Source organism: Acipenser ruthenus, chromosome 2 (assembly GCF_902713425.1).
Source record: "Acipenser ruthenus chromosome 2, fAciRut3.2 maternal haplotype, whole genome shotgun sequence".
Taxonomy (NCBI): Eukaryota; Metazoa; Chordata; class Actinopteri; order Acipenseriformes; family Acipenseridae; genus Acipenser; species Acipenser ruthenus.
In genome coordinates, this window is record NC_081190.1 from 32583532 (window position 1) to 32608212 (window position 24681).

Below are 24681 nucleotides of genomic sequence, written 5' to 3' on the forward strand. Positions count from 1 at the left end.
CGTCCTGCCTGTGTGGCGCCTGCTTTTATTTCACATGCAACACTACAATATATACCTACATACAGTAAATATACACATTACTGTCCCTTTATCTATGTTTGCAGCATTCAGATTGGTTCTTATTGCAAAAACACAATGTTTTTTATATAACCTGTGCTTTTGAATTCAGGAGCTACTCTTAGCCATAGACATATGTAGTGTAGGATACATCAGTCAGTGTCCTTATATTAGTAAGCACCAGCGCCATCTAGGGCTCTGTTGTATATTACCATTAATACAATTGGAAACTTGATCCAAAATAGCTGATCACTAGATGGCGCTGGCTCTTACTTCTATAAAGACACTTTGACTGATCTAACCTATGTTACATATATGTCTATGGCAAGATAACTAGAACTGAAAAGCAGCTCCAAAGCACACGTCAACAAAAGACAAAAATGTAAAAAAACATATAAACAAATAATATTTCAGTAATTGCAATAAGAACCTCACAGAATTTAAATAATACATTTTTATGAAAATGTTATTCAAACCCTCCTTTTCTTGAAAATAAAAGATTCTAGTTAATTTTAATGGATTCATTGATTATTTTTCTTTTATTGTAAGAACCATGACATCCATTAGTTATGGTAGGTACTTTTTCAGTTTTTCCTTTTCTAAAATGTGGATTTATTGCTCATGAAACTGAGAAACAAAGAAAACAATTACTGATTAAAAATATACTTCTTAATTTTATCAATTCTATTCTGAATATTTTTTTACACAGTGGTACAAATGTGTATTTAATATATTGATAAAACAATGTATAATTATAACGGTAACATAATGTCAGAAGATTGCATACACACACAATTTAATTCTGCCGCCTGCTGAGTTCATGTTGAGTTGATCAACTCACTAGGGACCTCTGGTGGCCATAAATGCAAATGCAGTTTTTTTTCCAGCAGTAGCTTGTCAGATTGCCAAATGTCAACTGTCAGAAAATGAATACACTTGAAGTGCATTTAATGGACTTTGTTATTCATTCCATAAATTAGCCTGACTTTTAATGGGCTTCAATGTATTCATATTATTAATACTTTACTAATTCAATTCAATCTGAAATAATTCAATTTTTTTTAGTTGGTCAGAGATAAACTACTATGTAAATCAGCTTTTAACTGTAAGACAGAAATCAAAGTAAATTACTCATTTTCACTTGTAACCTAGCATTTTGTCAATTAGGAATTTAGATGATTTGCACAAACACTGCAGATCTGAGATGTGCTATTATTTATTTCTATCAGCTTGTTGAGCTACTTTCTAAAATCCCCTTTAAATCACCTGAGTATTATGTAAAATATTCATGAAGCTATTTTAAATCTGCAGAGTCCCTCAATCCTGTTATTATTCACACTGATATTGCTACATTTCCTCATGCATGTGTTTTAATGAACATTACAGCAACAGCGGCCTTTACTGTAAAGTTGGAAAGTCAGTTATCTGTTCTCTTCATTATACATGCTGTGAGCTCAGTAAGTGTAAATATTTTTTGTTTCAGTTGAAGTCACCAGCTCACCAACACTTGCTGGAATTTTTAGTGGGCAACCAACATTTATTTTGTAGGTTTTTGGACAACTATGTTTTCTGTAGCATGTTTCAGCCCCCTGCTGTGCTGCTGCCTTGCTGTTTCAAATCATTTGAAACAGTCGTTATGTTTCTGACTCGGATACTTGGACTGCATTTCTTTTTTTCAAAAAACTGTTTGAAAAAAAAACAAACAAACAGTAACTACATGTTAAAGTGGTTATAGCTAATGAATCCATATGATTCCCCAAATGATTACACTAAATTCAGAACCAAAGCATTTATCTTGTTATTTGTGTTAAGGTAAGGTGGCATTAACCCATGGCAAAACCTAGCCTGGTATGCTATAGGTCAATTGCATACATTATCTTTGCAAGCACACACTTTAACAAACACCGTAGTTCTAGACTGTAGTTCAATTTCTCCCTTCCAGAATGTTATTTTCAGGACCTTTAGTCCTGCCCTGGGTGTTCACAGTTGGAGGTGAACCCACAACGTATAGATATAGATCTATAAACTGTACTTTAAAAAAAAACTGTGACCAGTCATCATAAATCAGCATGCCAAGAATCTATTCTCTCTCAAATGTTGCATGTTTCCAAAATGGCTTTATCATGACGCTGTCCATTTCGAAATCTGACCGACTTTTGGTGTGTCTTCTTAAACCACAATAAAGTTGATTCTGTTAAATCTCATTACATGTGTGCCATACAGTACCTTCCAAATCAGAGCCACCACTAATTAGCATAAGAATGCCACAAAACCATCAGTTTTACTGTATCCACCTTATTTTCATCACAGTTTTCCATTTTTAATAACAAGGTCCAAAACCCAAGAAAAATATACAGTATTTGGTTCAAATTATAGTTTATGCTTCAACACTGGTTTACACTTTAAAATATTTGATTTTTGGCAACTCTGGCTGTTTATGCAATATTTAAATTCAGTGTAATACTGTTTTTTAGCTGCCACTATTGAGTTTCAAAAACAAATCCATACATTTTAGAATATGTGTCTCTAATGGCATTGTATCTACTCAGCAGGTACAGTGGCTCTCAAAAGTATTCACCCCCTTTAGACATTTCCACATGAGTTTTTGCCACTGATCAACACAAAAAAAGTCCATAATGTCAAAGTGAAAAATAAAATCTACAAATTGTTCTAAATTAGTTACAAATACAAAACTGAAAATAATTGATTGCATAAGTATTCACCCCCTTGAGTCAATATTTGGTAGAAGCACCTTTGGCAGCAATTTCAGCCATGAGTCTATTTGGATAAGTCTCTACCAGCTTTGCACATCTGGACACTGCAATTTTTGCCCATTCTTCTTTGCAAAATTGCTCATGCTCCGTCAAGTTGGATGGGGACCTTTGGTGAACAGCAATTTTCAACTCTTTCCACATATTCTCAATTGGATTGAGGTCCGGGCTTTGACTGGGCCACTCCAGGACATTGACCTTTTTGTTTTTAAGCCACTCCAGTGTGGCTTTGGCTGTATGTTTGGGGTCATTGTCCTGCTGGAAGATGAATCTTCTCCCAAGTCCCAGGTCTCTTGCAGTCTTCAGCAGGTTTTCCTCCAGGATTTATCTGTACTTTGTTGCATCCATTTTGCCCTCTATCTTCACGAGCCTGACGCAGAGAAGCATCCCCATAGCATGATGCTGCCACCACCATGCTTCACGGTAGGGATGGTGTTCTCAGGATGATGTGCTGCGTTAGGCTTGCGCCAAACATAGCGCTTAGCGTTGAGGCCAAAAAGCTCTATTTTGCTCTCATCAAACCATAGAATCTTCTTCCACTTGGTCTCAGAGTCTCCCACATGCCTTCTGGCAAACTCTAGCCGAGATATGATATGAGTTTTTTTAACAATGGCTTTCTTTTTGCCACTCTCCCATAAAGGCCAGTTTTGTGAAGCACCCGGGCTATTGTTGCCGTATGCACAGTGTCTCTCAGCTCAGCTGTGGAAGACTGTAACTCTTTTAGAGTTGCCATAGGCCTCTTGGTGGCCTCCCTGACTAGTGCCCTTCTCGCCCGGATACTCAGTTTTTGAGGACGGCCTGTTCTAGACAGATTCACAGTTGTGCCATATTCTCTCCATTTCTTAATAATGGACTTTACTGTGCTCCGGGGGATATTCAATGCCTTGGAAATATTCTTATATCCTACCCGATTGGTGCTTTTGAAGAACCTTATTCCGGATTTGCTTTGAATGTTCCTTCATCTTCATGATGTAGTTTTTGTTAGGAAATGTACCAACCAACTGTGGGACCTCCCAGAGACAGGTGTATTTAACCTGAAATCATGTGAAACACCTTAATTGCACACAGGTGGACTCCATTCAACTAATTATGTGACTTCTAAAGACAACTGGTTGCACCAGAGCTTATTTAGGTGTGTCATAGCAAAGGGGGTGAATACTTATGCAATCAATTATTTTCTGTTTTATATTTTTAATTAATTTAGAACAATTTGTAGATTTTATTTTTCACTAAGACATTATGGACCTTTTTTGTGTTGATCAGTGGCAAAAACTCCTAATTAAATCAATTTTGATTCCATGTTGTAACACAATAAAATGTGCAAAAGTCCAAGGGGGGGGGGGGGGGGATACTTTTGAGAGCCACTGTATTCAGTGGCAAAGGTGCAGTTCTAAATTCAGTTTTCTCATTATTTTTCTTCAGATTTTCCACATTACAAAAAAAAAAAAAAATTGTATAGCTCATTCTTGCAAAGATTTTGCAATGAAGAAACAGTATGCCAGTGCTCCATGAATCCTGACACTTTCTACAATTCCATATTTCAAGAAACACATGCTCATATCACAAGAGAAATACCACAAAGTTTGTAAACTGTATGGCTTTGTCTTGAGGTAATGTTTATTCTTAATTTCACTAGCATTTTGGGTTTAATGTACCCACGTTTCACTGGCCATCTGAAGGAAATGGCCACCCGCAGCAGAAGCTTCAGTACCCTCTTGCATGAGGGATCAGTCTTGTGCAACGTGTTATTGGACTTGACTTGGTCCTATATCTACTGGCACTGAAGTTTCTTCACTTTGTACAGTTGTTTGCATTCATATGTTATTGTGCACAGACCATTTTACTCAACTAGATTCAGAATGTTGATTTTGTCAACTGATAGTCACACCCTTTATTTTTAACAGTAAAAGATAACTGTTTTTATTTTAGTCGCCATCTGCCATCAGCAGAGGTTTAACTTTGTCATGTATGAATGTAGCATTAGAAGCTATCTTCATTAATAAAATGACCTTTTTCTCACATGATAAGTTCTGTGAAGTTTGCTTCTGGCAATTGCACCAGATGGCGTGATGCTTTTTTATCAGTTGATAATGAATCTGCCTGGTGTGATTTACATACTTCCAGGCCCTGTAACCCAGCAGTATCAGTCTCCGATGCGATTCCAGCCATTACAGTAATTACATATTGACAATGAATAATTACCAGATAGAATTTGTTTTTGCAAAAGGCCAGGTGTCTCTTACAAGTGTACCTGTTGTTTTTTTTTTTTAATAATTATTTTGGAAGCTGTTAGTCAATGAGGTGCAAAAGCAGGAGGAAAGGATGAGGTGTATAAAGGCAGTTTCCCAAGCCAAGCAGGGAGAACGGATGAGATGGGAGAGTGTGGAACAAATCAATATTGGCTGACGAGATCTATGGACAGTGGAACAGAGCAGGATCAGCTTCCTCATCAGGTCAACATAGGATGTTCTCACATCACCATAGAACCTTAATATATGGGTAGGAGAGGATCCGTGGTGTCCTTTAAGACACATTTTGAGAGGATGTAAGGTGGGTCTTAGCCAAGGACGGTTTACTTGCCATCATGACTAGGTGTTGCAATTTATGGCCTTAGCAATGGAAGACAAGCATAGCATGACCAACAGGTTGCCACCAGATCCAGTAATATATGACTGTGAACTGGTGTGCTTGAGTGGCGTGTGGGTGGTGACGTCACAGACCAGGAAGGAGTGCAACGACAAAACGGGTGCTGAAACTCAGCGCATTCGCGCTCAGTGTTTTTATTAAATTAAAACAATCAAAAACAAACAGTTAAACAAAACACAGAAAATAAAGGGTGCATTGGCCAAACAAACACCAAAAAAACAGACACTAACTAATATGGTTGTTCCGTAACGAGTACCTTTTTCTCTGGTCGATAGCATTCGCTCAGTCTCTCTCTCCTCCTCTCCTGAGCGTAGAAAGCTGCTGGTTCTTATACAGGTGACCATCTCCCGATTAGCAACAATTAAATCAGTGAATTAACTCGGGAGACGGTCACCGTCTACACAAGGTTTTTAAATAAATAAACAAAACAAACGCACGGCTTTTCGCAGTCATCTCAAATAATAAATAAGACGGATGGCTTCGTCCGCCTGCATAAAAATACAATACAACAATAATAATAATAATAATAATAATAATAATAATAATAATAATAATAATAATAATAATAATAATGAAAACATACATAAATAAATACAAAGGGGTTGGCACTTTGCCACAATGACACACAAAGAACAACATTCCTCTGTCCAGGGGAGCAACCACCAAAACTCGTCCAGGACAACTGAAAGCTGCTAGAGACTGGAAAGTGCTGGCAGATGTTGGACAACGGCTTATTTTCCCACCTGAGATTCCCAGCACTAACCTTCGACCTGATATTGTCTTGTGGTCTGGATCAGCACGTCTTTTTCACCTGGTAGAGTTAACAGTGCCATGGGAGGATGCTGTGGATGAGGCGTATGAAAGTAAGAAACTTCGGTACGCTCAACTAGCTGCTGAAGTGGAACAGTGAGGATGGAGAGTCCGGGTTTACCCAGTGGAGGTGGGTTGTCAAGGATTTGTGGCACGCTCCACAACCCGGTTTCTCAGAGACATCAGATTCAGTGGTCAAGAGTTGCAACGCATAGTGAAGAACTTCTCTGAAGCATATGCATTAGCCAAATCCAGGAATGTCACATGGAGCTCCTTCCTCTCCTTTTTAGCTGATTGCATTTGTTGCCAGATCACATTGATGTGTTCTAAGCATCCTTGGAAACCTGGAATGCCCGCTTTTTGTATTGAAGTGTCAATGAAGCAGTTCTTTAATAGGTAAGTTGACAATTTCTGAGCAATAATGCTAAAGAAAATCTTGCCTTCTATGTTTAATAGAGAAATAGTGCGAAACTGACTGATGCTTGTAGAATCTTTTTCTTTAGGTATAAAGACTACACCTGCTCGGCGTCATGCTCTTGGTACAACCGGTTTTTCCCATGCTACTTCATCAATTTCCACAGGATTCATAGAACTCCTGAAGCACTCTTGTACACTCTGTACGGAACTCCATTAGGCCTTGGAGATGATGAAGCCCTTGCTTTTTTCACAGCTCGCTCTACTTCTTTCCACTTAGGTGCACAGTCCTCCATTTGGTATTCCGGTGGATTGATAGGTGGGATGTCTGAAGGAATTGACATAGGCTCCTGCCTTTTTGAATCTGTATGTGTTTCCTCCAAATATCTCTCCAGCTCAAACTTAGATGCTTTTAGTGTGCCATTCTTCTCACTGGTGAATAACTTCTTTACAAATTTGAATGGGTCTTTATAAAAGTTAGTTCTCGCACGCTCCTTCTTTTTGTAGCGTTTCCGTAGGCGCTCAGGTCTGCGCAATGTTGCAAGCTTATCTTTTATGACCCTTTGTAAGAGACTGAGTCCCTCCTTCTGACTTTGTTCTGCTCTTCTCCATTGCTTCCTCAGCTGTCTCCTTTCTCTAACTAAGCATTCAATCTCCTGCTGCCGTCTAGACTTTCCAGGAATAGTTTGTACTTTTTCCTTCCTTTTTTCAACTCCAAACCTCTCGCTTCCATATGCGTAGATGATGTCCCCAAATTTATCCAGCTTCTTTTCAACTGTTCCACTTAACCTTTCCAATGCAAAGCAGAGATCTGTGTTTACTGTGTCCCATGCAGTTCTCACAAGCTCTTGGCCATTTAACTCCAGGCTTGTGCTCGTTGAGGTTCTTTTCTCTCTTATGCTGGTTTATCTGACCGGGTTCACAAGGATCATTAGGTTCATCACTAACTGTGTCCATGCAAGTCCTCCTCACGTCTATGACAGGGGTGCTAATATCCTGCGAACAGTGGTTTGCTTCCTGTCGCTGGATTTCATTCGACTGACTTGACTGACTTCGTAAGAAGTACTGATCAATGCGAGGCCCTTGTCCCTTCTCCCTCAAGCATTTCATTCTCCCTTGATGAATCTTCAAACCCCTGACCGTTGTTGCCTTGCTCCAGCCGCAGACACAAATCTGGAGTTCCATGTCTTTGCTAACTGCAGATCTTGAACTAGTCTTTTGTGAAGTACTCTCCATACTCATATCCGTTTCCATTCCTAAGTCATTAACCGTGTTGTCCAATGTTGAGTCATCTTCCACCCCCGCTCCCGCAGACTCTAGGGGTATTTTTCTTTTCAATTTCTTAGAAGTCTTGGGCGGGTGTCTCCAGCATCCTGTAAACACAGAGCTGGATACTGCCGACAAGGGTAGCTAACCTTTGCCAGCCCCAATGGGGTCTCTTTCCTCCTGTCAGATGTCTCTCCAGGCTGTCACGAGGTCTTTCCCTTGTTGCCAGCTGCACTATTCACAGCAGTCACTGGATATATACAGATCTTCATGATTTCCATTACACGAGAGTAGATGTTAAAACTTCATGCTGATTTGAACTCGGCTCTCGCCAAGATAAGCACCAACTAAGGCGTAGCTTTACAGTAAACTAATGTGATCCATCTGTGTCTCCACCCATTTGCGCTTCCTTCCATATGATGATGTAGATATCCTTCTGTCTGGTGTTGATGGCTGAAGTGTAATGCTGGCTCCAGGGATCAGCTTATTGCCTCCCTAGCGCATCAGCACACACAACGGCTGCGATGCTGGCTCCGGGGATCAACCACAGTGCGGCCTCCCCAGCGCATCAGCATGACAACCGTCTGGATTGAGCTATGTAGGGTACATCTCTGGGGTCTTCAAGTGGGCACCTTCCATCCTCAGTGTTTCGTCGACTAGCCCACAACACCTCAAGAGGGCTCAACGGTGATTCTGGCGTCCCAGCATCACCCCCCTCTGTCCCCCACTCAACTCAGCCCAGCTTACTTACCTGTACATCAGCGTTTCTTTCTTTCATTTGTGCTTGAGATCCCCAGGCAGAATCTTTCCGTCTCAACCACAGCCAGTTGCTGCTCCTCTCTGCTGCTTCAGATAAGTTCTTCACTGTGTGACGCAACTCTTGGCCACTGAATCCGACGTCTCTGAGAAACCGGGTTGTAGAGTGTGCCACAAATCCTCGACAACCCACCTCCACTGGGTAAACCCGGACTCTCCATCCTCGCTGTTCCGCTTCAGTGGCTAGTTGAGCATACCGCAGTTTCTTCCTCTCATACGCCTCATCTACAGCATCCTCCCATGGCACTGTTAACTCTACCAGGTGAACAAGGCGTGCTGATCCAGACCACAAGACAATATCTGGTCGAAGGTTAGTGGTGGCAATCTCAGGTGGAAAAATAAGCCGTTGACCAACATCTGCCAGCATTTTCCAGTCTCTAGCAGCTTCCAGTTGAGCTGGTTGAGATGAAAAGATTCTGGTTGGGAACTTCAAGCACAGTACAAAGAAAACTACGTCGATGGAAAGGAAGGTAAGTAAGCTGGGCTTAGCTGAGTGGGGGACAGAGGGGGTGATGCTGGGATGCCAGAATCACCATCGAGCTCTCTTAAGGTATCGTGGGCAAGTTGACAAAACACCAAGGATGGAAGGTGCCCCCTTGAAGACCCCAGAGAAGTATCCTACTCACTTCAGTCCAAACGGTTGTCATGCTGATGCGCTAGAAAGGCCGCACTGTGGTTGATCCCTGGTGCCAGCATTATACTTTAGCCATCAACACCAGGCAGAAGGATATCTACATCATCAGATGGAAGGAAACACAGATGGATTACATTAGTTTACAGTTAAATAAGCTATGTCTTAGTTAGTGCTTATCTTGGCGAGAACTGAGTCCAATATCAGCATGAGGTTTTAACACCTACTGTCATGTAATGGAAATCTTTTTTTTTTTAATAAAAGTGCACTTAAAGTCCTGATAATCCATCATCATCAAACTTAAATTCAAATGATTTATTCAATCTTTTCAAATGTGACTTGTCATCGCGAGAATGTCTTGAGGCACACTGATTGGTTTATTCAATCTTTCCAGAACCGTCGTCATATCATTGCCTCGTTTCGTATACTGATTTCCACGAGTGCACCTCATCGCTACACAATGGCATGTAAACAAACGGTGAAATGCACTGCTGTGTCACTTGTTACAAAAAGTCTGAAATTGTTCAAGCTCCTGAAATAAACCTGAATCAGACACAAGTCACCAAGCAATTTGGTGTTTTCCGTTCTGGTGAGTTGCTTCACCATTCAGTTAAATAGTTTTGTGCATGTCTTGAATATTGCTCCTGTAGAGGTATTCATAATGAATCTAGAGTTGCTGCTGCATTTAATAACGTGTGTAGGGGTGATGTGTTAACTTAGTTTGATGGTTACTTTATTATTATAGTTTATTAACATGCAGTTGCCCATTGCTTTCCCTTACTTATTCTATTCATTTCACATTTTGATGCAAGTGTGTCATGACAAGTTATACATATTTATTTATTTACTGATTGATATTGTGTCTGGTGGTCAACTCCATCTTAAATAACACTTCAGCTAACAGAACACTTTGCTTGCTTCCCGAGGGGTGTTCTCTTAGTCGGAGAGTACTGTATACTGTATATACATATGTTCATCTGCATTAAGAAACCTCTACACCTGATTTTATGGAACTATGACATTACTATTACGTTCTGTTGGTAAAATTATACACATTTTTCAATATCTTCAAAAAGTACTACATACTTCTGTGTCCAAAATATTGCAATTTTGAGGGGGAAAATGATAATGTTCTACTATATTTAAACCTGCAGTTATAATTGTCGACAGTACCCACAGTCTTTCATTTCTTTGAGGATCTCCTTCCAATGCGTAGGATACTGTAACCAATCCTGTGAAAAGGTTTGGCATCTACAGCCCAGGAAAGAGCTGCAGCTGACAACTTGATAGTACCAAGACTTCAATTTAGAGGAAGGCTAGACCTTATAACAACCTTCTCTTGCATCTGTGACCACATGTAAGACTGTGGTGGACAGTGCGTTAAATAGGGAATCCATAAAAACAAATTACACAGTGAAATGGCTACACATGCTACAAACTGTCTCACCCCAGCAAACTAAATCGGGTAGCTGCATTGTTTGTCCAACCCTCGTTGTGTTTAAAATGAGCTGCATTATAAAAGACTATCACAAAAATGTTCACTACTTTAAACAACATTTCACACAAATGTCTCCCATCTGATTTTCTGTATGCTAAATTGTGTCTCCTGGGAAAAAAAACAAAAAACAAAAAACATGCAGGAATGAAACTAGATGGGTTTGCGATCCATTACACTGAAGTAAGAGACTCAGCTCTCCTCATGCCGAAAACATCTGATCCATATATGACATAGTAAACATATTTGAACACCATGTTACATTTGCATGATGGGTCCAGAGCTCATTTGCTCTAATATTGATATTGTTGTTCATGGCTGTCATCTTGCTTGCTGGTCTGTTGTGTTACTATGCTTTTTTGCTTTCTGATTCTCAAACAACATGTGATATTGTGACATTTCCCTTTGGTTCACTTTACCTGGTTTACTGCATAGTATATAAGGTGGCATCAAACCGAGTCGAAAAGTCACACTGTAACGTGATTTCTGAACACCATGCAGGCAGTAAACAATAGAGGAATTAATAACAAAATCTTGTTAGAAAAAGATCATCATAAACTATTAAGATGTCCTTTGAACCTTGAGATGAATGTGTTTTTGCTTGTTTTTATGCATGTGTTTTTTTATATACAATTCTATAAACTACTAAAGGTAAATATATGTATTTATGGATGTAAGTCTATCAAATGTACAGTGCCTTGCGAAAGTATTCGGCCCCCTTGAACTTTGCGACCTTTTGCCACATTTCAGGCTTCAAACATAAAGATATGAAACTGTAATTTTTTGTGAAGAATCAACAACAAGTGGGACACAATCATGAAGTGGAACGAAATTTATTGGATATTTCAAACTTTTTTAACAAATGAAAAACTGAAAAATTGGGCGTGCAAAATTATTCAGCCCCTTTACTTTCAGTGCAGCAAACTCTCTCCAGAAGTTCAGTGAGGATCTCTGAATGATCCAATGTTGACCTAAATGACTAATGATGATAAATAGAATCCACCTGTGTGTAATCAAGTCTCTGTATAAATGCACCTGCACTGTGATAGTCTCAGAGGTCCGTTTAAAGCGCAGAGAGCATCATGAAGAACAAGGAACACACCAGGCAGGTCCGAGATACTGTTGTGGAGAAGTTTAAAGCCGGATTTGGATACAAAAAGATTTCCCAAGCTTTAAACATCCCAAGGAGCACTGTGCAAGCGATAATATTGAAATGGAAGGAGTATCAGACCACTGCAAATCTACCAAGACCTGGCCGTCCCTCTAAACTTTCAGCTCATACAAGGAGAAGACTGATCAGAGATGCAGCCAAGAGGCCCATGATCACTCTGGATGAACTGCAGAGATCTACAGCTGAGGTGGGAGACTCTGTCCATAGGACAACAATCAGTCGTATACTGCACAAATCTGGCCTTTATGGAAGAGTGGCAAGAAGAAAGCCATTTCTTAAAGATATCCATAAAAAGTGTCGTTTACAGTTTGCCACAAGCCACCTGGGAGACACACCAAACATGTGGAAGAAGGTGCTCTGGTCAGATGAAACCAAAATCGAACTTTTTGGCAACAATGCAAAACGTTATGTTTGGCGTAAAAGCAACACAGTTCATCACCCTGAACACACCATCCCCACTGTCAAACATGGTGGTGGCAGCATCATGGTTTGGGCCTGCTTTTCTTCAGCAGGGACAGGGAAGATGGTTAAAATTGATGGGAAGATGGATGGAGCCAAATACAGGACCATTCTGGAAGAAAACCTGATGGAGTCTGCAAAAGACCTGAGACTGGGACGGAGATTTGTCTTCCAACAAGACAATGATCCAAAACATAAAGCAAAATTTACAATGGAATGGTTCACAAATAAACATATCCAGGTGTTAGAATGGCCAAGTCAAAGTCCAGACCTGAATCCAATCGAGAATCTGTGGAAAGAACTGAAAACTGCTGTTCACAAATGCTCTCCATCCAACCTCACTGAGCTCGAGCTGTTTTGCAAGGAGGAATGGGCAAAAATTTCAGTCTCTCGATGTGCAAAACTGATAGAGACATACCCCAAGCGACTTACAGCTGTAATCGCAGCAAAAGGTGGCGCTACAAAGTATTAACTTAAGGGGGCTGAATAATTTTGCACGCCCAATTTTTCAGTTTTTTATTTGTTAAAAAAGTTTGAAATATCCAATAAATTTCGTTCCACTTCATGATTGTGTCCCACTTGTTGTTGATTCTTCACAAAAAATTACAGTTTCATATCTTTATGTTTGAAGCCTGAAATGTGGCAAAAGGTCGCAAAGTTCAAGGGGGCCGAATACTTTCGCAAGGCACTGTAAGTATGCACAGTTTTTGAGGTCTGGGCTTCCACTCCCTGGAATACCATAATTAATAAACAGATTAAAAAGTAGACCCCGATGGACAAGGATTGAAGAGTTACTGACCCAGATAGACCCAAACCGATGACAGACCCTGATCTATTTTAAAGCAAGCGCAAAAGGCTTAGGGTTTTTGTTTTCTTGGAGGAATAATCCCATTGTAACAGCATAAAACTAACAAGAAATAACTTGGTTTGCTGGAAAGAGCAGTTAAAAGTATAGTTCTGAGTTTCTTGCTCTTTTTATGTGGTTGGAATACTGTTATTCTTCCTTGAAAGTATTCCTTTGTCTTTGCAGTTGCCTACAAAGAGCCTCTTTTCATATATTTCTTTGAAACATTCATCGTGAATTTAAGTTTTCTTTCAGAATGCTTTTAAATAGTTGCTATTTACATGACATCTTCAGGGATTGTAAAAAAAAGGTTGTATTACGATTGTACAAGTATTGGTAATTCGTAATAATATGTTTAATTGATAAATGTGTACTTTGACATTGTTTGCCTACATTTACTACGCAATTACACTATACGGAAAAAAGGACTTTTGCAAGATGTGCATTAGGTACGAAATAAAATAATCAGAAAAGAGACAAGTTGGCACAAAACACTATTCCACTTTAAACTGGGGGGTTTCAAGAAAATCTACGGGGACCAATTTTTGTGTGATAACGCAATGCTGTACGACTTGTACAAGGTAACACAGACCACAAAGGAGGGTGTAGTTTAGTTAAATCTGTAACAGAGACAATGTAGTGGTAGGCACTACCTAATTGGAGTGGGCATTCCTGGTGCTGTGAAATAGCATGCATCCCACTAAATCTCTGTATCCCCCCGCCCTTCGGGTCTCTTCGGGACGCCTCCCTGCTTTCTTTCACTTCACGTGCGCGCGCGCGCAGCTGTAAGACAGATGGCGATACATTTTAATACTGTAGCACTGGATGAAATTGTTATCGGAAAAAGAAGGCAGTCTTGACAACAGAGCACAGTTCAATAGCCGGCAGGCTCTTTATTTGCAGCAACAGGTTCACAGCAAGTAACACAGCTCACAGCACACGGTTCACCACTCTGAATCCACACACACTCACACACCCGATGCACCCTCTTTTATCCCCCCTCAGACCCAGACACAGAAAAAGTTGCAAGTATGTGAGGCTTCGACCAATCAGAGCCCACTGACCTTTAACTAACAACAATGCAATCGATTATCACATTCGCCACCCAATCAGAGTTCTGTACAGCCTCATGGGGTTCAAGTGAAGGAACATCAAAATTTGGAACCCCTTGTCTTTCAAGGGTTAACATTAAATGAGAAACTAATTCAACTTATTTTGTATTTGGTAGCATTGGAGGGTGTCTGCCTTCCCCTTTATTTTTAATATTAAACATTAAAAGATGGGGTTGCCAGATATTATAGAATGGGGAAGCCTAAGAAAGGGTAAAACAGCACAGCAGACACCCTCCAGTGCTACCAAATACAAAATAAGTTGAATTAGTGTCTCATTTAATGTTAACCCTTGAAAGACAATGTTAGGCTATACCTGTAAACCATAATAATAATAATAATAATAATAATAATAATAATAATAATAATAATAATAGGATTCAACTACAACAAATTACTTTACATAAAGATAATGTACTGAAGCTATTTTGGTTTAAACCACTGTGCTTTGAAACGTTAATAACGCTGTATTTAGGTAAGGTAAACAAAGGTCCTATTGTGTAATAAGTAATTTAAAAAAAAATGTAGCCACTGGTAGAAAAAAAACGTGAACTATCTATTTTTATTTATTTTTTTTTTACCGGAGAATAAAAACAGCACACAACTATTACGTGTTAGTATTAAAATGTATCTGTCGTCTATCTCACAGCTGCGCGCGCACGTGAAGTGAAAGAAATCAAGGAGGCGTTCCGAAATGACCCAAAGTGCGTGGGGATACACAGATTCGGGGGATGCAGGACATTTCACACCAGCTAATTCGAAATGCGAATTAGACACAAATACATTTTTTAATAACTAACGATACTTTTACAACGCTTAACTTTCATGTTATTGTAGCTTGCACAACTCTGTTGCTTTTGCACTGGTGCTTGACTCGTAAACACATATTCCTGGTACTATGGTAAAGTTTAAACCACATACTGTGTGAAACGAGGTTAAACGTATTGACTGCACTGCAAACATATCTGCTTATGACAGGCTGTTCCTAAACTATACATAATGTCACAGCACCACAACGTTGAAAAAAAAAACTCAGACCACCAACCACCCAGTTACTTCCTGAAGTCTGAGCCTCTGTCTGTTTTTGTGATTGGTACCCTTTCTGTGAGTTACGATGACGGAAATTCTCTGATTGGTCTTTGTGGAACCGATAACCACGCTGCTTTTGCAATGCGGTCCGCTGTGACGGTAAATTTGTTTTGGTGCAGAAATCACGCCTTACCCGATTGGATGTGTTTTGCTCTGTCTGAAGAGCACGTTTCTATTGGTTCATATTCCTGAGCTTCGTGTAAAGAGGAGGGTCTATTTCTTGACACACACGCCGGTCGTTTCAATTTAGTTTGGTTAGGGGGCAACTCAAGATATGCGTTAAACATTTTAAATTACACAACATTGAGTTGTGAAATAAATAATGCAAGTGCACAGTATTCCTTTTCAAAAAGTCCAACTAATTATCAAAACACGTGTAAACTGAATTCATTTTTGCAACTACATTTTTAAGCCCAGTACATTTAAGCCCAGTAACTACATTTAAGTACTGTTTCGTGAAAAGTTTTTAAATTTAAAAGTCAACCACAGAACTGTGCAAATTATAGAAGGCGAGTGGTCTGTCTACTGTGGTCTCTGACGTTATCACTATAAACTAAAAATAAAATGATGTGGGTGGGTGAGGTCCCTGCAGCTCTACATTCGGTATAAATATATATAAATACTGCACAAGGGAGGAGGGAGGAAAGAGACATCCGGGCCCTTTCCCTGGTCCCACTGTGCACTGACACGGCACGCAGCTGGCACAGAGCAAGGAAATGAAACATCAGAAGTGTGGATCGTGCAGGCGAGAGCACGTTAACACAACAGGTAAGCGACAGTAGTATTTCCACTCTATATGTCGTGAGCTTTTCAGTGTACGGTGTGCATGTTACAGATTGTACTCAGAATGGTGCTGAAGAGTGTCATTAGGGATGGCACGAATCTCGTATGTAAACTGTATCTAATAAGTGCCAGCTAGACCAGTAACATTGCAGTTGGCATAGTGATGGGTTGGGTTGGGTTGGGTTTGTGATACTGGGGCATGAAGCAAAGTGAGAGTAGTCTGGTTGCTGCCAGAATGCAAGCTGATGCTGCAGTGCTTACGGTAAAGATTTAAGTGAAGAAGAGTGGGTAGTAGAAAGAAAGTTAAAACTGGATTTATAGAGTCGGACTACTGTGACACGGCCACACCGCACCTGCTTATATTTGAATGCTAACGGGTTTGATTACAGACAGTATAATTCGCCTACACGGTAGTTTTTTAACTCGCGAGGAGTGGGCTCATTAAAATTGTGATGGGGGCATGTTTGCGCAGAGGCTAGGTATGTACGCGAACAGAATTATTGTTGTATGGGAGGTTTAGGTGGTTTTAAAATGAAGACGCTTTTAGATTTGACATTTCAAGTTTTCAGATTGAGATAAGGTCTAAGGGTGAGCCATACTTTATGCTATTGTGGCATTGGCAGGTAACGCCGGACAATTAATTCTTTATTTTAAGTGCTCCTTCCACGATACATAAATAAATGGGCATAAATAGATTGATATAATAATTAATAATAATAATAATAATAATAATAATAATAATAATAATAATACAAACTAAATGTATCCGTTGTGGTCCTTAAGATCCATTTTGTGAGCACATAGTAATTTTCACCCTTGACAAGTGTCCTAAAATAGAAAATAGCTTGTATTGCTTCAGTCTGCTGTAGTTTTGTGTGGCATAGACGTCAAAACAGTTGTTCCACAAGCAGTTTGATTGAAAAGTGATGACGTTCTATTGATAGACCTGAGTTTGTCATTACATTCATTTATCATGATGACAAGTGACAGAGCTGTTTTTATACAAGACAGCCTACGTGTTCAGGATAGAACAAAAGCCAAAACCGTTTTGAAAAGAAAAACCTAGACACTCTCCTTTACCTTTTTGTGGAGAAAACTGCTTTTTCTTGTATCAGCAGGTTTATACAATTTCTAGAATAGCTGTAACAGTGTAAGGGCCATTTCAAAAATGTATTTAGCTCCCTCCCACATGGGGTCATTTTACATTTTAAATCAGTGATGTTTGAGCCCCCACAACTCCCTTTAGATTTGTATGATTCCCTTCACTAATGGATTGTCATAGTGTGCTTGTGACTGATAGTAGCTATGGAAATGGTTTTCAGAACATTTTTAGGCAACAGTTTTGAGGGAGGTGACAGTGTTTGAGGCTTACTAATAATGTTATGAACACACAGTGGCTTTGGGTTAGACAAATGTTTAAGGAGGTGTACCTTTTTTTGTTTTCTCATCGATGGATTTTTTAAAAAAATATTTATACTGTATATAGCTTATTTCAGCATAAATCTTGTATTTATTCTCAAATAAAACATTTTACACACACATTTGTAACAACAGTGGCTTTTCTCTGTGGATTTTGGGCACGTAGCATTCATACGAATTTCAAGGGACCAGCAAAAAATTGGTCTTATCAGTAATTCTTATTATCATGATTCTAAGCCAAACGCTTACGGTCAGTTTTTATTGACGTTGCAGTAACACTGAAATCAACTTTCAATTACAGAACAATGAAAAGTATTACACATTTAAAAGTACTATTCATTTTATTGAAAATATGATTGGAAGTGAACTTTTAAAAAGTACACATAGCAAATGAACTGCACTTGAAATCTGCATAAAGACATAACTGCTATTTTCCTAGAACACATGGAAACCCTGAACACAGCTTTTACTGAGTGCGTGCGTGCGCATAATCAGGATTAACTGGCTTGAGTACAGAGCTTAATATAAGCATAACAGAGATCCCGACAGGTACATAAACAGCTTCTCCTTCAGTAACCTAAGCTCCTTTTGATGTGATACAACAAGGACTATATAGATTTATAAACAAAACTTTTCAAATAGTTGTATGCTTTTGAAGAACTCAAATTGCATGCATATGAAAAATACTACAGTATAATTGCAGAAGTATGTATCTACAAAATACATGTGTATCTATTATGTTAAGTAATTTATCTAACACAATGTTTTATATACATTGTGTCTGTTTTTCCCAAATAACGCTTGCTATTCTCTTATAAAGCCTTTTTTAAATTTTCACTTCTTTTGACTTGCACAGTCACATGTATTGTAATGATAGTGACTGCTAAATTTGGCTGGGACCAGGTAAAAAATGTGTAGTATCAGGAAATGTGTTTAATCCCAGTTTGTTTTAACGAGAAGAGCAAGGTTGCTGAATAGAAGAGCAGCGCATTTTAGGACTCATTGTATACGTGTAAAATGCTTCCCCTAGTGGGCATTTTATGTGCTGCTAAAATGAAAGCCCTTTGGGAATATTCTGCAACAATTCATTGATTTGGAGTATTGTGCTTTAGAGCAGATAGTGATATGAATGGGTTAAAAGAAGGACGGGGGAGTGGTTCAAACAGTACAAATTAACTCAAGAAGGAAGTCTTTGGTTTGTTCATAAAGGATGTTGGGGAGGAAAGAGAAAGTGTCAGGTAAATTTAAGGGGAAGGGTGTTGGCCTGCCCCTGCTAAGATGAACTGGAACTTTGACATTTTATTGCCTTTTGTACTAAACTTATTTTCTTATTTCTGATAATAAGCAATATAAAACAAAATATTGAGTAGAATATATATTAAGTGCCATAGCCAATTCCCCATTAAACATCAGCATGTTACAATATTGTTCACTATGGGACTCTTTTTCCAAAATTGGTGTAGATGCGGTTTACTGATACACTTTAGTACATAGGTCTTACAAATTGGTTTGCAAAAATTAAAGAAGTAATGTTAGCTTCTGTAGTCTTCATATTGATTACATGTACTAAGTAATGCTCTATTTCAGTCACAAGTCTGATGACTTAGACAGTTAGAAGTTTAAAGCCCCCCTGTGGCCTTAAAAAGGCTCTCACACATGTCTTCTCTCACGTTTTGAACAGCTAGTACACCCAAGTGTACAGTATGCCTATTAACTCGCCCCCAACCCCGTAACTCTGCCCCCAGTGGACGCTCTCGTGACTTACCTTCAAAGGAATTACAGTTGTATTATGTAGTGTTGGGTGTACATTATTCCTTGTGTTTTTTCACTTCCATTTTAGACTATTATTTCCTGGTAGGACACATGCTTCGATGAAGAGCTCTGATTGCTTAGCTTCTTCGCTGTCGTACCACATATTTGCAGTAGAATTCAATGCTCTTTTTTTTGTATCGCTCCAGTGTCACCCTTTGTGTGAACGTTTCATATAAAAAGTCTAGGTTCTATTATTTTTGTTGCTTCAAGAAACCACAAGACCGAACACAGTAGGAACTTCCATCTGGTAATGTTTAACTAAAACAGACATTACCTCAGATACTGTATCTACAGTATTAGTTTTGCTAAGTTATTGTGCATGCAAAATAGTCTATAACGGCAAAAGACCAATTCATGCTTTATGTACTTCTGTTGGATATTGAAATGTTATTCTAAACTGGGATACATCCAGCTAGGATGGTTAATGGTTGCATAGTCTAATGGTTGAAAAAATAGAAACTTATGCTGATTTTATTCAGTAAAAGTAACTGTACCTAGGTCATATACTTCTGCTGCAGCTGTGGCACAGTTAAACTGCAGATACTGTAACATACTGTACATGTCGGCTCACTTCAGTTTTGTTTTACTGTACTATCATCGTACTTTTATTTTCAATGGGACGGTCGTAAAAGGTATGAGACACACACACAATGAATAGTCCATGAATAGTGTTTCATGTTGCTCTGCCTTGGAAGTCTAAGGCTACACCATTGTAGGAATGCCACAACTTTTTTTTTTACCTTGTTCTAACAAGAGAACAGTGATTTCCTGATAAACTGTTTATTATTTTAGAGAAAGCACTGAGTGAATTTGTAAGCATACCATAGGACAGACCCTTTTCCTCTCAAGAGATCACAGAGTAGGTAAACCAAGGAAACTATTAAAACAAAGTATTTATTTATAGCAAATGTATTTTGTAGTTCCTAAATTTAAAATGTTATGGCTTCTGTTTTCTACAGGGGAAACCTCAGGACAAATGTGATATTGATTTTAAAATCATCTAAATTGAAGATTATCTTTTGTAGCAGGGCTCCTGAAGCATGGCTTAAAAATATTCAAAAAACCTATTTGTTCAGAAGTTTCTCATATAAAATTGTGGAAATGTAAGACTGAACCAATGACATGATTACATTGATGGTAACAGATTGAGAAATGTAGTTGCTTTGAATAAACTATATCACCGTTTGATACTGATAATAGGAAAATGTATTTGAAAAAAAAAGTGCTGATTGCATGTAAACTCAGCATTTGCATAATGTTTTATTTTTATTTTTTTGGTATCTGATTACCTCTAAGCTTCATCATGAAAAGTTTCTGTGGCCATCTAGTGTTGTACATGTCAAGGGTTTTGTATGTTCTGTACCTTAACTTACTGGAAAACTAAACTAAATACTATGGTACTAATGATAATAAAGATTAGAAATCTTACCTAAGAAAACAAACTCAAGTGAAATGGTAATAGATAAAACAATCCTTTGTGTGTAATACTTTACATTTACTTTAGTCAAACCGGGGAACCAAGCAGATAAATTAAATAATGTTTTGTTCATATGCTTTACCGTTCCTGTGGTGGAATAAGGAAATTGTCTTTTCTGGAGGCTTTAGTATCTAGTATTCTGTGTGCGATCTTTGACAATTAGTACATCTCACTGACAACACACTGTGGCAGGAATTCATCAGCCTTACTGTATTGTGTTTTTGAACATGCAATGGATTTAACCTTTAAGAAAACAACTTTTTTTAACCCACTCCATTGAGCTTCCTGTTTTCTGTCAACCAGTGATCATTCTAATCACAGCAACATAACCAGGCACCAGTCCTATATATGCTTAATATCTGCAAGCATGCAGTACCTTAGAGCCAGCTATTGACTTAAAACATTAACATGCCGTGACTTTATACAAATTATGAATTGCGTACATGTGTGACTCCATCCTGGCCTATATATATATATATATATATATATATATATATATATATATATATATATATATACACAGTGCCTATAGTAAGTATTCACCCCCTTGATGCATTTAAATGGGATTATTTTTCCTTTGATTTAAACAACCTACTCAACACTTTCAATGTGTGAAAAAAATAGGGGGGTGAAAAAACAAATCAATTAAAAAAAAAACCCTAAAAAGTCTTAATTAGATAAGTATTCACCCCTTTGCTATGACACTCCTAAATAAGCTCAGGTGCAACCAATTGCCTTCAGAATTCACACAATAAGTTAAATGGAGTCCATCAGTGTGCAATAAAAGTGATTCACATGATTTCAGATTAAATACACCTGTCTCTGTAAGGTCCCACAGTTGGGTAGTGCATTCAAAGCAAAGATACTATCATGAAGACCAAGGAGCTTTCAAAACAAGTCTGGGTTAAAGTTGTGGAAAGGCACAGATTAGGGGAGGGGTATAAAAAGATTTCAAAGGCATTGAATATGGACAACAGTCAAGTCGATCATTAAGAAGTGGAAGGTATACAGCACCACCCAGAATCTGCTTAGAGCAGGCCGTCCTCCCAAACTGAGCAGCCGGGTAAGAAGGGTATTGGTCAGAGAAGCCAGCAAGAGACCAATGACAACTCTGAAAGACCTACAGCGTTCCATGGCTGAGATGGAAGAAACTGTCCATGTGTCAACAATAGCTCAGGTACTCCACAAATCTGGCCTGTATAGAAGAATGGAAAAGCCCATGTAAAATCCCACTTGGAATTTGCAAAAAGGCATGTGGGAGACTCTGAAAAGATGTGGCAAAAGATTCTGTGGTTCAATGAAACAAAAATGTAACTATTTGGCCTAAATGCAAAGCGTTATGTCTGGCTCAAACCCAACACAGCACATCACCCAGGTAACACCATCCCTGCTGTGAAGCATGGTGGTGGCAGCATCATGCTATGGGGATGCTTTCGTCAGGGATTGGGAAGCTTGTCAGGGTAGAGGGCAAAATGGATGGAGCTAAATACGGGCATATCCTTGAGGAAAACCTGCTTCAGTCTGCAAAAAAGACCTAAGACTGGGAAGGAGATTCACCTTTCAGCAGGACAATGATCCCAAGCACACAGCCAAAGCGACACTGGAATGGCTTAAAAACAAGAAAGTGAATGTCTTAGAGCGGCCCAATCAAAGCCCGGACTTGAATCCGATTGAGAATCTGTGGCAAGACTTGAAGATTACTGTCCACCAACAATCCCCATCCAACTTGACAGAGCTTGAACAATTTTGCCAAGAAGAATGGGCGAATATTGCACTATCCAGATGTGCAAACTTGGTAGACACTTACCCCAAAAGACTCACAGCTGTAATTGCTGCCATAGGTGGTTCTACCAAGTATTGACTCAGGGGGGTGAATACTTATCTAACCAAGACATTTCAGGTTTTTTTTTTTTATTTTTCATTAACTATTTCACAATAAAAATTCCCTTGCCTCTTCAAAGTGTTGAGTAGGTTGTGTAAATCAAAGGAAAAAAATCCCATTTAAATGCATCAAGATTTCAGGTTGTAACACAACAAACTGTGAAAACGTCCAAGGGGGGTGAATACTTACTATAGGCACTGTATATGCGGGACACATAAAAACACACATCTGACTAAAATACAAAATAAAATAACTTGCTCTCTATAATGCACATACAGTGAAGCAAAAACATTCCCACTCATGGATCATTTTAATTAGCAGTTTTTAAACTATAAATAGCCTGGCTAAATGGCGGTTGGGAGTTCAGTTGGAAATGACAGAAGGAGTGTGAGAAGGAGAGCGGGTCGGAGAGGGGAAGAGGGAATGGGTTCGTCCCAGGTTCGGCTGCCGGAGCTGGGCTGAAGTGAAGATGAAGAGTATCGTCTCAGGGAGGGAAAGGCAGCGCGACGTTAAAGAACTCACACATTCAAACAACCAGGAGAGCAAAGAAACCCAGACCAGCAAGGTACCTTATTACTAATTAGATTAAATAATGTTACTCTGTATTTCTTGACGTTCGTTAGTCTGAATTTGATAATCAGAGTCAATATGGAGGCCAGGGTTACCACTGCTAATTGCCATTTGGGTATGAGCTACTCTCTCAAAGCTCCATCCACTGTGCAAAGTTTTTTTTTTTTTTGTAATTTACTCCTTCGCCGGATACGATTTCTGAGCATCTATATTTAAATAAAATTACGAACAGAACTCCCCCCCCCCCCCCCCCCGACAACCCTTAAGTCTGAGTTGCTAATGTGAATGAGGCTTAGAAGAATTATTATGCAATACAAAGCCATTTACCCAACTACATTTAAACACCATGCCACCCCCTAGAATTAATTCTGTGGACGCCCATGGCTGGCTGTGTTGCATGCTCTCAGAGCAGGACTCCACTATCACTGAGCATGCAAGCTGCAGCATGCCATTTCCCATACAACTGGACACAATTAAAAGGTTCAGTCACCAACTCCCTACACAACACCTGCAAAATATTTCATATATATTATATATACTTATACTGTAAATTCATATTAAATATAACTAGTAAAACAAAACAAAATCTACTGTACATTTTATTTATTTTCACTGACAATATGTAAATTATGTTGCAGGCTTCCATTCACCCCAAAGCAGTAATACGCACAAAAAATACTGTGTAGTTGAATGGACATTAGATTTGACTGGTACAGTAAGTGCATACAAGGTATTTCCAGTTTTTTTAGACGAGACCCTATTCTGCGAAGTACGAGCTGTGTAAAATTCAGCTGCTTGAACAGAAACACTTATAACACAGTAGCTCAGGTTCAGGAAGTCAAACCCATGTCTGGGGTTTTGATTAATGAGTAAGAATACAGAAGGCACTTGGTTACAAGGTTCAACCCTGACTAATAATGGGAATAAGAAATAAGGTTTCAGTAAAACATTGTAACACTTTGTATGAGTTTTGATCAAAGAGAGGAAGTTAACAGTCAGGTAAAAGACAGCTATGGAAGTGATCATCACAGGTAACACACTGGCCAACCGCCTTAACTGTGAAAGAGTTTCACTAAAGAGAACACAATGATTTCTTGCTGTCTAGCATGCAGTGCACTAATGCATTTTCATACTTGACACTTCTAGTAATAAGAACGACC

At 38.9% G+C, this 24681-nt stretch overlaps 1 protein-coding gene across 3 annotated transcripts in view; it reads left to right on the forward strand.

The window, feature by feature from the left end:
• Positions 1–16237: 16237 nt before the first annotated feature.
• Positions 16238–24681, forward strand: part of LOC117420888 (zinc finger and BTB domain-containing protein 7C-like) — a 95404-nt gene continuing 86960 nt past the window's right edge. For all 3 annotated transcript variants that reach the window (XM_058994249.1, XM_058994236.1, XM_058994256.1), the window contains exon 1: positions 16238–16346. The gene's annotated coding sequence lies outside the window, so the exon portion shown is untranslated. The remainder of the gene's footprint in view (positions 16347–24681) is intronic.